Source organism: Mercenaria mercenaria, chromosome 10 (assembly GCF_021730395.1).
Source record: "Mercenaria mercenaria strain notata chromosome 10, MADL_Memer_1, whole genome shotgun sequence".
NCBI classification, from domain to species: domain Eukaryota; kingdom Metazoa; phylum Mollusca; class Bivalvia; order Venerida; family Veneridae; genus Mercenaria; species Mercenaria mercenaria.
In genome coordinates, this window is record NC_069370.1 from 34,083,454 (window position 1) to 34,097,402 (window position 13,949).

Sequence of the window (13,949 nt, forward strand, 5' to 3'; positions counted from 1 at the left end):
CTAGGTCAGTAGGTCTAAAAATAGAAAAACCTTGTGACCTCTCTAGAGGCCATATATTTCACAAGATCTTCATGAAAATTGGTCAGGATGTTCACCTTGATGATATCTAGGTCAAGTTCGAAACTGGGTCACGTGGGGTCAAAAACTAGGTCAGTAGGTCTAAAAATAGAAAAACCTTGTGACCTCTCTAGAGGCCATATTTTTCATGAGATCTTCATGAATATTGGTCAGAATGTTCACCTTGATGATATCTAGGTCAAGTTCGAAACTGGGTCACGTGCCGTCAAAAACTAGGTCAGTAGGTCTAAAAATAGAAAAACCTTGTGACCTCTCTACAGGCCATATTTTTCATGAGATCTTCATGAATATTGGTCAGAATGTTCACCTTGATAATATCATGGTCAAGTTCGAGACTGGGTCACGTGGGGTCAAAAAGTAGGTCATTAGGACTAAAAATAGAGAAACCTTGTGACCTCTCTAGAGGCCATATTTCTCAATGGATCTTCATGAAAATTGGTCAGAATGTTCAGCTTGATGATATCTAGGTCAAGTTCGAAACTGGGTCACGTGGGGGTAAAAACTAGGTCAGTAGATCTAAAAATAGAAAAACCTTGTGACCTCTCTAGAGGCCATATTTTTCATGAGATCTTCATGAATATTGGTCAGAATGTTCACCTTGATGATATCTAGGTCAAGTTCGATACTGGGTCATGTGGGATCAAAAACTAGGTCAGTAGGTCTAAAAATAGAAAAACCTTGTGACCTCTCTAGAGGCCATATTTCTCAATGGATCTTTATGAAAATTGGTCAGAATGTTCACCTTGATGATATGTAGGTCAAGTTTGAAACTGGGTCATGTGCCGTCAAAAACTAGGTCAGTAGGTAGAAAAATAGAAAAACCTTGTGACCTCTCTAGAGGCCATATTTTTCAATGGATCTTCATGAAAATTGGTCAGAATGTTTACCTTGATGATATCTAGATCAAGTTCGAAACTGGGTCACGTGGGGTTAAAAACTAGGTCAGTAGATCTAAAAATAGAAAAACCTTGTGACCTCTCTAGAGGCCATATTTTTCATGAGATCTTCATGAATATTGGTCAGAAGGTTCATCTTGATGATATCTAGGTCAGGTTCGAAACTGGGTCACATGGGGTCAAAAACTAGGTCAGTAGGTCTAAAAATAGAAAAACCTTGTGACCTCTCTAGAGGCCATATTTTTCATGAGATCTTCATGAAAATTGGTGAGACTGTTCAGCTTGATGATATCTAGGTCAGGTTCCTAACTGGGTCATGTGCCGTCAAAAACTAGGTCAGTAGGTAGAAAAATAGAAAAACCTTGTGACCTTTCTAGAGGCCATATTTTTCACGAGATCTTCATGAAAATTGGTGAGAATGTTCACCTTGATGATATCTAGGTCAAGTTTAAAAGTGGGTCACGTGCCTTCAAAAACTAGGTCATTAGGTCAAATAATAGAAAAACCTTGTGACCTCTCTAGAGGCCATATTTTTCAATGGATCTTCATGAAAATTGGTCAGAATTTTTTATCTTGATATCTAGGTCACATGTGCTGAAAAACTAGGTCACTTTGTCAAATAATAGAAATAACGACGTCATACTCAGTTCAACACTGGGTCATGTGGGGATAGGTGAGCGATTCAGGACCATCATGGTCCTCTTGTTTTTAGCTCATCTGAGCACAAAGTTCTCATAGGTGAGCTGTTGTGATCAGCCTTCATCCATCATTGGCACTCGTCCTGTTATATGTAAACAGTTTTACCAATAACACAGTACAGGCTTCATTTCATGAGAAATTTTCATCAAACTTACACAAAATGTGAAAAGCCATTTGATCTTAGTCATATTTGATAGTCATCAAGATTTCTCCAGCAGTATCAATAGTTACATAGTCAAAATTGCCTTATTTCATTTGAGGGGGCCTCCGTGTCCGAGTGGTTAAGGTCGCTGACTTCAAATCACTTGCCCCTCATCGATGTGGGTTCGAGCCTCACTCGGGGCGTTGAATTCTTCATGTGAGGAAGCCATCCAGCTGGCTTACGGAAGGTCGATGGTTCTACCCAGGTGCCCGCTCGTGATGAAATAATGCACGGAGGGGCACCTGGGGTCTTCCTCCACCATTAAAGCTGGAAAGTCTCCATATGACCTATCATGTGTCAGTGCGACGCGTTAAATCCAACAAAAAAAAAAATTATTTCATTTTGTTAACAGTCCACCCGCTTAGCTCAGTAAGGAGAGCACAGATCTACAGACTGTGAGGTCATGTGATCGATCCATGGTCGAGACGTGTGTTCTCTCAGTGATGATTTGATAAAAAACATTGTGTTTGAAATCATTTGTACTCCATCTCTGATTCATGTGGGGAAGTTTGCGATTACTTGTGGAGAGTAGGTTTGTACTGGTACAGAATCCAGGAACACTGATTAGGTTAACTGCCCACCATTACATAACTGAAGTACTGTTGAAAACAAGGTCTTTAGAACAAAAACAGCAACATTGTGCAGACAATGTCAGTAAATTTTCAGTGAACAACCCTTCAAAAAAAAAAATGGTACTGCTCAAATAGAATGATGGACCAGTCCATTTTAGAAATTTAGCAGGGTGAAGGTTAAACCATTTAGAATTTATTATGGCTGCAATATCATAGACAAGATCAGTAATTGACAAGATTTCATGACTTACACCATAGTTATCTCCCTCGATTAAAAATTACTTGCTACTTTTTCACATTTAGATTACAGAAATTTACATCTCATTGACTTAACTTGTGTATCTATTCAGGTGAGCACTACAGGTTGAACATGGCCTGCTTGTTTAGTTTTGTTTCTAATTAGGTTAGTGCTGTTAATTTTGATTGATTTGCCTGTGGAGGAAAATATTTTTACCATGATTTTCTGTCATTATTGATCTAATTCTTACACAGTTTATGTTTTTTAGCTCACCTGAGCACGAAGTGCTCAAAGGTGAGCTTTTGTGATCACCCTGTGTCCGTCGTCCGTCCGTGGTCAGTCGTCGTCCGTCGTCGTCAACAGATTGACTGTTAACACTAGAGGTCACAATTTTGGCCCAGTCTTAATAAAACTTGGTCAGAATGTTCCCTCAATAAAATCTTGGATAAGTTCGATATTGGCTCATCTGGGATCTAAAACTAGGTCACCAGGCCAAATCAAAGGAAAAGCTTGTTAACACTCTAGAGGTCACAATTTTGGCCCAGTCTTGATGAAACTTGGTCAGAATGTTACCCTCAATAAAATCTTGGACGAGTTTAATATTGGGTCATCTGGGATCAAAAACTAGGTCAGCAGGTCAAATCAAAGGAAAAGCTTGTTAACACTCTAGAGGTCACAATTTTGGCCTAATCTTAATGAAACTTGGTCAGAATGTTACCCTTAATAAAATCTTGGACGAGTTTGATATTGGGTCATCTGGGGTCATAAACTAGGTCACCATGTCAAATCAAAGGAAAAGCTTCTTAACACTGTAGAAGCAGCATTTATGACTGTATCTTAATGAAACTTGGTCAGAATGTTAATCTTGATGATCTCAAGGTCCAGTTTGAATCTGGGTCATTAAGGTCAAAAACTAGGTCACCAGGTCGAATCAAAGGAAAAGCTGGTAAACACTGTAGAGGCCACATTTTTGATCGTATCTTAATGAAACATGGTCAGAATGTTAATCTTGATGATCTATAGGTCACTTTAAAATCTGGGTCAGGTGAGATCTAAAACTAGGTCAAATCAAAGGAAAAGCTTGTTAACACTCTAGAGGCCACATTTATGACTGTATCTTCATGAAACTTAGTCAGAATGTTGATCTTGATGATCTTTAGGTCAGGTTTGAATCTGGGTCATGTGGGGTCAAAAACTAGGTCACCAGGTCGAATCAAAGGAAAAACTTGTTAACACTTTAGAGGCCACATTTCTGACCATATCTTAATGAAACTTGGTCAGAATGTTAATCTTGATGATCTTTAGGTCAATAGGACAGGTGAGCGATACAGGGCCTTCATGGCCCTCTTGTTTTAAATTATTTTTATGAAAATGTTGCAGCTATTTGTACAGACTCGGACAGATTTCGATAATGGTTTATTAGCCACCATAAAATCATTGAATCTCTCGGGTATGAATTTACAATCATGTTCTATTGCAAAGTGATTGTTTCATGGATGATATAAATTTTGGAGATAAATGAATGACAGTTCTATGTGTACGTTGTGGTATAACTTTGTGAACTTCCAACACTGCGAAATGCACAAAAAACTTTTTCCCCATGAATGTTGACGATTTCCTAGTACTGTGAAATCATATATATATATTCGTGGAGGACTTATTTTCGTGGATTTCGTGGTTGCGTCAATCCACGAAATTTGATCCCAACGAACAAGTATATTTCCCATTCATTTTATGTTCAGAAGTTGGAATCCACGATTTCATATCCCCACGAAATTGCCGTTTTTACCAAAACCGCAAAATTTCATGCCCACGAAATTAAATGATTTTACAGTATATAAGCTTTTAAGATATTTTTGTAGTTGTGAAAAGATTTTAAACAGCACATTCAGTCAGACTTTTATGTAAGACCGCCACGTCTTTTAATAATCAGGACACGTATTGATTAAATGTAATTGTACACATATACATATATATATACATTTATATGACATCACTGCTTTCTTAACCTGCTTTTCGAAAGGGCTACGTATTTTTCCCCTTTTATTTCTCCACACTGGTATTTTAAAGACAAGTTTGTCTGTATTGTGCAGTTGTCAGTTTTGTTTATGAAATTGGTATGATTTAAACAGTTAAAATCATTTTATTCAGTTCAGAAGTTTACTTGCCTTTCAGGCAGAAAGTTCTTAGTGTTGTGTTTTTTGCTGAACAAATTTTTTTTTTTTCCATTATTTACAATATATAGTCATTTCTCCTAATAATCTTTGACACAGACCATTCACACTGTTCAGCATTCTGTTCATGATTGGTTATTATGACATGGTGACAAGTTTTTTATGACATAATCAAAATCCTGGTTATTATGACATAGTGACATGTTTTACGACATAGCTAAAACTTCTGGTTATTATGGCATGGTGACAAGTTTTTTTTATGTCATTGTTAAAATCTGTGTTATTAACATTGGTAAAATCTGTGTAATTATGACATGTTGACATTCTTAAATAACTGAAACTCCTGGTAACTGATACTTGTCATAGCTAAAATTCTTGTTATTATGACATGGTGACAAGTTTTGTTGTGACATAGCTTAAGTCCATGGTTATTATGACATGGTGACAAGTTATTTATGACAGAGCTAAAAATCCTGGTTATTTTGTCATGGTGACATGTTTAATAATTATCCTGGTTATTATGACATAGCTAAAAATCCTGATTATTATGACATGATGACATGTTTAATATCCTGGTTATTATGACATGGTGACAATATTTTATGATGTAGCTAAAATCCTGGTTATTATGACATGATGACATGTTTAATATCCTGGTTATTATGACATGGTGACAATATTTTATGATGTAGCTAAAATCCTGGTTATTTTTTTTTTTATGACATAGTTAAAATCCTTCCTTTCTCAAAAAATCCAGATATATCCAGTGACACATTGTTCTAACAGTATTATTTATGAAAGGGTAATTAGATTTTGATTGGATAATTGCTTAGAAGATACTTTTGTAAATACCCAAGCATAGTTGTGTTTATTTCTTTGAATAAAATGTGTTGTGCATTTTCATTGGCAGAAGAAGTTTTTAGGAGTTTTGTTGAGATTTGGGGACATGGGATTGGGGTGGAGGAATAGCTGCCACTGATCATTAAAAAAACTTTTTTCTGCCTCAGGAGTTTCGTTCTGTTTGAAATAACTAGTAGAAAGTAACTGTAGAATAAGATTTATCTTCTCAAAAATTATGAATAAAGACTAAAATGTGTTATAACAATAATATTGTTGTAAGTTTACAGACCTGACAAGTTTGTCATTTTAAAAGGATTAGAAACTTTCTAAATCTGCTGAAAAAAACAACAAACAGCAAGAATTTGGAAAAAAAAAGTTACTTAGCATGTTTCTTTCTTGTTTTGATTACCAGTACTTTTAGAAGTATCCACAAAAAGGTATATGTTACTTTCCTAGAGGCATAAATGCATTGGTTGTGATTCAAGTACTCGAAGTCTCTGGCTTCTATACACTTAAAGCACACCCAAGTAGTTAATACAATGTACCTAGTTTAAAACTATAAAATGTGATTTATTATTTAAGTGGTTCCATAAAGCTTAAAACAAATATTTAGTTCCATGAGGGATGTGAATTATTTATAAAAATCTGAAGTGAATTTTACTCTTTATGCCTCCCTAAAAAATTTGGGTTGGTTGGGTGAAAGGGATGGGCAACATATTGCATTTGGTCTCGTCTGTCTGTCACAAATCATATCAGCTCCTGAAACCCCTGGAAGGAATTTCAGATTACTTGCCACAAATGTTAACTATAATATGACAACATGCAAAACACTATTTTTAGTAATAAAGATAAAGGTAAAGGTCATATTGTGAGATAAAATATCAAAAAGGGATTATTTTGTGTCTACTCTGTATTATTTTAACACCTGATAATTTTTCAAATCACTTACTACAGATTTTATACATAATGGAACATGCAGCCTTTTTATCATGTCAGTTCCAGGTCAAGGTCAAATATTGAGGTCAAAGTTCATATTGGGATTAATTTATGTTTGCTCTGAATGTTTTTTACTCATCCGGAAGGATTTTTCAGACAGCTTACAACAGCTGTAAAGGTTAAGGTCACATGATGAGATTAAAGGTCAAATCAGGAGTATACTTGTATATAGTCTGCTCTTTATATCCTGTGAAATTCTTAGTTAGAATTTTGATTCATTCGTCTTCCAGCACATCCCTTTGTGGTATAGCCAGTTATAATGTATCAATTCGTCCTCCGTCTAAATGAACCTTTTTTTTTTGCGGGGCAGATGTGTGCTTTATTCAAAAGCAACCTTTTGTTCCACCATGGTTTTTTTTTTTGTCCATTAAAAATTCATCCATTTTAATGCTTGATATGTATATTTCATTGTGCTCTGTAAAGAGGTATATATTTTTATTGAAAATGTGCATACAATTTACTACCTATGAAATATTTTACAGTATATCCTAAATGGACCCATGACTGCATTTATGGTTAATTGTGTTATAATACATGTATTTCCTTTTTTTTTTACATTCTTTGTTTTTGATTGTTGATGAATTCATTTTTAAGAAGGTATGGGTGCTCACTTTTTATGAATAGTCACTTTAATGAAATAGTTTTATTAATGTTATTTCTATATTAGTTATGTTGAAATATTGTGGATGTGCTTTTTTTAAACTGCTTTTTTTGTTCTTTACTATTTGTAGCAGTGTATTCTCCCCCAGCAGACAACATTTACAGCCTAATGCCCCCATGCAGTAAAATTAGCTGAAAATTCTAAAAATTAGAATGGAAGAGTCCATTATGAGATGTCAGGGTAGTGGGCAATGTTCAGGCTTAATTTTGTCCCTTATTAAAAATGCTGGTAGAAAAATAATGTTTTTTTTTCTTGAGCAAAATCAAAATTAATTTTGCAGCAAATAAGGGAAAAAATATTTCTTGCACACCAATGTGTAATATTCAAAAGGAACAAATATTTCTTTCACTCTAATGCACAGATGAAATATTCCATAAAGTAAGTGGGGACACATAAAAGGGTAAATCATAGGGGTGAAATATAAAATGAGCCGTGCCATGACAAAACCAACATAGTGGGTTTGCGACCAGCATGGATCCAGACCAGCCTGCGCATCCGCGCAGTCTGGTCAGGATCCATGCTGTTCGCTTTCAAAGCCTAATGGAATTAGAGAAACTAATAGCGAACAGCATGGATCCTGACCAGACTGCGCGGATGCGCAGGCTGGTCTGGATCCATGCTGGTCGCAAACCCACTATGTTGGTTTTCTCATGGCACGGCTCAAATGTTCTTTGCTGGGGTTTGTGTGTTTTATGTTAACTGGTGAATGATGAAAATGTCAAAATAAGTTACCAAAGATTTTTTGCTGTTTTTAACCATATACCATTGTTTATTATGAAGCATTGTTTTCTTATAGTTAAAGACGAGTAATAAATATTAGATAGATTTTTAATAAGTGAGATTTATGACCATAGAAGATAAATTAGTTACAGTTTGATGTGTGAAAAAAAAAGTGCCATAGTTGTATCAGCTTTGGCAATGACTTCTTATGCCATTATCTTGATTATAAGAATATGAGAATAATTTTAACCTACCTACCCTACAGTCAAAAATGGATGGTCCTATGAGCTTAATGAAAACCATACTGAAACGTTTGAAGAACAGTCAGTAAATTCTAGCATTTGATTGGTCGTCTCAGAACACAGTCTTGAAATTGACCAATGGCAGTGCTACATTCTTTGACTGGTCTTCAAACTTAAGTTTTATAACCTTGAAACTGGAGCTTTTCTCTTTCAAAGAAATCTGAGATTCAAAACCATTCTAGATGATGACATTTTTGTGTATGAATATTTTTAGAGCTATTTGATGATCTGGTTGTGAAATGGAAAAAAAAAAATCTGTCTCGAATTTTTACCTTTTACCAAGAAAGAAAAATGCTGAGTACAGTTCATGTATGGTTGAAATACTGCCAAGATATATCATTGAGTGAGTTACTTTCTGTCTGCCTGTATATACAGTCAGGAACTACTTTTTGTCATTATTCCCAGCATACGTAAACATGAAAATCTTGATCATTTCTTAATCTGTTAAAGGATCTGTAATACACCTTTTCAGTAATGAGGAAATAATTCTAGTCATAATATTTGAATGGTGTTCATAAATTCAAGTGTTGAAAATTGGATCATGCAGCACCTAAACTCTTTTTCATATCACTCATAAATGAATCAGCTTCATTTTCTGCACTAAACAACCTTTTACCTAGAAAACCAGTCAGACTGTCTTTGGCAAAAGTAAGTGGTCTGCTAGAAGACTTATAAAAACTTGGTGAACCAGTCTGCACTTGTCTTCCATCTTCTTGTCTGTCTGCTAAAAATTTTCTGATGGTCTCCATAGCAACTACTTTATTTAGGTATGGTCATTTCTCAGTTCCAGAAACTTAGGTTAAAATCTTGGTCACAAGGTCGGAGGTCACAAGGTCATATAGGATTGTTTTGTAGTTTATTAACATATTTGTAATAAGTCAGAAAACCATTGACAAAAACAGCAGTTATTAAGTTATCTGTTTTGTCTGATGAAGAAATTTAAAACCTTACTGGAAAAACCGGCATTGGTGTTATACTATTTATATATATTTTTGTTTTTTTTATAACATCTGCAGAATTCTGATGGATTAGTTGGTACCCGAGCACATAAGGGTACCGGCATCAACCTATGCCTAGGAATACTGAAGATGCTGTAACAAAATCAAAAGCGTGTATTTACACTATTCATCATAAAAATGTGTATAACCCTAAACAAAAATAATATAATCCCCATCATTAAATGATTATGAAATGTGCACGAGCATTAGCATTGCCTGATGATGTAGTAGAAGTCTTTTCTTTCAAACTGTATTGTAGTATGCATTACAGGGCAGAAATGTGCTAATGTTTTGGCCATGGAATAAGCATTATGTAAAAAGGTGTGTTAATATTGAATCTCACTTAACATGTTTACTCACCTGTTAAAACACCCCCCTTGAAAAACGAGAAAAACAGCAGTTTTATGCTAGGAAGATGAAACAAAGGACAGAAAATTGGTAGAATTCATGTTTAATTCATCATTGTTTCTAGCCATTTGATCAATTACATGTATAAAACAATATCATACACTTCAAAATATATAGGCCACATAATTGAATTCTTGCTTAAATTGATGATTATTTACGATAAATGGTACATTTTAGCCATTTCTTGGCATTTTTCCCCTAACCCAGTATAAATTATTTATGGTAAATGGTATAGAAGGTTTCGCCATTTCTTGGCATTTTTCCCCTTCCAGAATAAATTACTTACAGTAAATGGTATAGAACTTTTAGCCATTTCTTGGCATTTTTTCCTTTTCCAATATGGAAATTTCTCTTTTGGCAATTTTTAAATACCTTTTACATTCTTTATAACATTTTCATAATTATGCTGTATTTGCAACCCAGCTAATTGCCAATTATTTGCAAAATTATTGTTTACCATTTCCAATCTGTAAATAATATGCAAAAAGTAAGGACATTATGAAGTAACTAATGCTTGGCCTTACCTGTTTTTGACTGTACTATGACACTTCCTGCATATTCAAAACCATTCTCCACATCTGGTCTGAATAATCAAAAATGGATCACAGATAAAAAATGGCCAGTATATAGTTAGTAAATCTCATTGTATTTGTACATTCTGTCATTTTAGTAGGGCCGGATCCCTAAAATCCATTATTTAGTGTTGTCTTCTTATGGTCTTGTCATCAGTTGTGAACAATTTGATATAGTATAGTAAATTCTACAGATGTTGTATAAATATTGTCTTGTTTTATTTTTACCATTTTAATTGGCCGTAAAGAAGACTCAGACAAGGTTCTGACCTACTAGCTGGCTTGTTTGCTTTCTATGCTTCGACTTAACTTCTAACTTAGAAGTCAGATATGTCTTTTGACAGCTGTAAAAAGTTGCCCAAGATTAGATACTGTGTGAGAGGCCTTTGAGGCCGAGTGGTTAAGGTCGCTGAGTTCAAATCACTTGCCCCTCACCAATGTGGGTTCGAGCCTCACTCGGGGCGTTGAATTCTTCACGTGAGGAAGCCATTCAGCTGGTTTATGGAAGGTCGGTGGTTCTACCCAGGTGCCCGCTCGAGATGAATTAATGCACAGAGGGCACCTTGGGGACTTCCTCCACCATCAAAGCTGGGAAGTTGCCATATCATTAAGACCTATAATGGTGTTGGTGCCATGTTAAAACAAAAAAAAAATTAAGATACTGTGTGACATTATTTCTGGTCCTTAAAGTTTGAGCTTATCAGTCCATTCAATTTTATTGTAGTTCCACTCAGGCCATTTGATGGCTGGTGCAACTGCAAATTCTATAACCTTTCATAACAGACTTCATCAAACCAAAGTATTATCTTGATGCCCCCTTTGAAGAAGAGTGCGTATGTTGTTTGGCTTGAGCGTTGGTCTGTCAGTTGGTAGACCCATACTTGTGATCTCCAGGGTGGGAGGGTCAAAATCCTGATATTTCACAGGTCCTTCCCATCTCTCGTAACAGAAATTTAATTCTCCTGACCTGCCAAAATTTTGGAGAAATCATTTCCTTAAATAATCGGTGTTAATCACTATTAATTGGTAGATAAATGAAGAATTTACCATTAGTACTAACAATTCCCTGCTTCTATACCACTAATTAATTAAAAAAAATTTTCGTTTTTGATCATTGCCTAGAAAATGCTTGGGGCCTGTGTAAGAAGATGACCCCTATTGTTTCTGGGGTCAAAGATCGACAGACCAAAATGGTTTTAACTCGGTTACTGAAGAATACGAAAAATTTCATGGGATGACTACTACAGTTGATTACTTTATTGTTTTGAGGGTCAAAAGGTTAAAGAACACTGTCACAGTAACATTGAGACTAAAACAACTAAAGAACCATTGGACCTATTGCTTTCAAAGTTCATAGGATGATTGTCTATGGTCTGTAGATGACAACAAATATATTAGAGGTCAGTAGGTCAGGATCAAGGTCACATTGAGGCAGTATGTGTGTATATATGTACTTAATTACACCCCCACAAAACGAAGTTTGGAGGGTATGTAGGAGTAAGCTTGTCAGTCTGTTGGTTTTCATGGTTTCCGGACAATAACCCCTGAAAGGCTTGACAGATTTAAATAATTTTTGGTACACAGGTGTAACATCATCAAACACGGGTCAAGTTCGACTTTGAGGTCAAAGGTCAAGGTCTGCATTGTGGGGGTATATTCCGGATGATAACTTTAGAATGCTTGGGCCTAGGATCATGAAAGTTGATAGGGAGGCAGATGACCCCTATTTATTTTGAGAAGGTCAAGGTCACAGTGACCCGGAACAGTTAAACAGTTAACTTGAGAATGCTTGGGCCTAGGCTCATGGAAGTTGATAGGAAGGTTTGTCATAACCAGCAGATGACCCCTACTGAGGTCAAAGGTCAAGGTCCGCATTGTGGGGGTATAATTCGTCACTCCTGTGACAGCTCATTTATATAGATAAATATGAGACTACTTTTGAAAAAGGTAATTCCCCCCAATACTGCTTCATTTGACTAATCTGTAATATCTGGGTAAATGTTTGTAATATCTGGGTAAATGTTTGGTCAAATCCATCTGTTATGGACCGGACAGGAAATTGGGATGAACATTCAATAAAGGGAGACCATTCAAAATGTAAAACAAGTGAATACTTTCAATGTATATTGCACTTCCTCTTAATGTCCTCTATCATTGTGTGCAATTTGCCTACATATTCCCTGCAGCAGTTTTAGCTTTATACCTTAGGCAAGAGCATTCGATAAAGGGAGATAACTAAAAAAGAGGGCCCTGAAGGCCCTGTATCGCTCACCTAAAGAAAGTAGGTCACATTCATGGTCACTAAAGTCAGTTTTAAGATTGGTGTGCAAAACTGTACATCATCCAAATTTCAAGGTTGTATCTTAAAAAACAAAACAAGAGGACCATGATGGTCCTGAATCGCTCACCTCTTCCCACATGACCCAGTTTTGAGTATGACGTCGTTTTTTCTATTATTTGACATAGTGACCTAGTTTTTGAGCTCATGTGACCCAGTTTTGAACTTGACCAAGATATTATCAAGATAAAATTCTGACCAATTTTCATGAAGATTCATTGAAAAATATGGTCTCTAGAGAGGTCACAAGGTTTTTCTGTTATTTGACCTATTGACCTAGTTTTCGAAGGTACGTAACCATGTTTTGAATTTTACCTAGATATCATCAAGGTGAACATGCTCACTAATTTTCATGAAGATCTCATGAAAAATATGGCCTCTAGAGAGGTCACAAGGTTTTTCTATTTTTATATCTACTGGCCTAGTTTTTGACCGCACGTGACCCAGTTTCGAAATTGATCTAGATATCATCAAGGTGAACATTCAGATCAATTTTCATGAAGATCCATTTAAAAATATGGCCTCTAGAGAGGTCAAAAGATTTTTCTAATTTTAGACCTACTGACCTAGTTTTTGACCGAAGTTGACCCAGTTTCAAACTTGACCTAGATATCATCAAGATGAACATTCAGACCAACTTTCATACAAATCCCATGAAAAGTATGGCCTCTAGAGAGGTCACAACGTTTTTTTATTATTTGACCTACTGACCTAGTTATTTATGGCACGTGACCCAGTTTCAAAACTGACCTAGATATCATCAAGGTGAACATTCTGACCAATTTTCATGAAGATCCATTCTAGGGTATGGCCTTTATAGAGGTCACAAGGTTTTACTATTTCAAGACCTACTGACCTAGTTTTTGATGGCACGTGACCTAATTTCAAACTTGACCTATATATCATCAAGATAAACATTCAGACCAACTTTCATACAAATCCCATGAAAAATATGGCCTCTAGAGAGGTCACAACGTTTTTTCATCATTTGACCTACTGACCTACTTTTTGAGGGCATGTCACACACTTTCGAACTTGACCTAGATATCATCAAGATGAACATTCTGACCAATTTTTATGGAGATCCATTAATAAGTATGGCCTCTAGAGAGGTCACAAGGTTTTTCTATTTTTAGACCTAGTGACCTAGTTTTTGACCGCACATGACCCTGTTTCGAACTTGACCTAGATATCATCAAGATGAACATTCAGACCAACTTTCATACAGATCCCATGAAAAATATGGCCTTTAGAG

At 35.7% G+C, this 13,949-nt stretch overlaps 1 long non-coding RNA gene across 1 annotated transcript; it reads left to right on the forward strand.

Annotated features, from left to right (window-relative positions):
* The first annotated feature begins 1,682 nt into the window (after positions 1-1,682).
* LOC128559869 (uncharacterized) lies at positions 1,683-10,562 on the forward strand. Its single transcript, XR_008372689.1, has 2 exons — positions 1,683-3,357; positions 3,565-10,562. It is a non-coding gene; the product is annotated as an uncharacterized LOC128559869 (long non-coding RNA).
* The last annotated feature ends 3,387 nt before the right edge of the window (positions 10,563-13,949 follow it).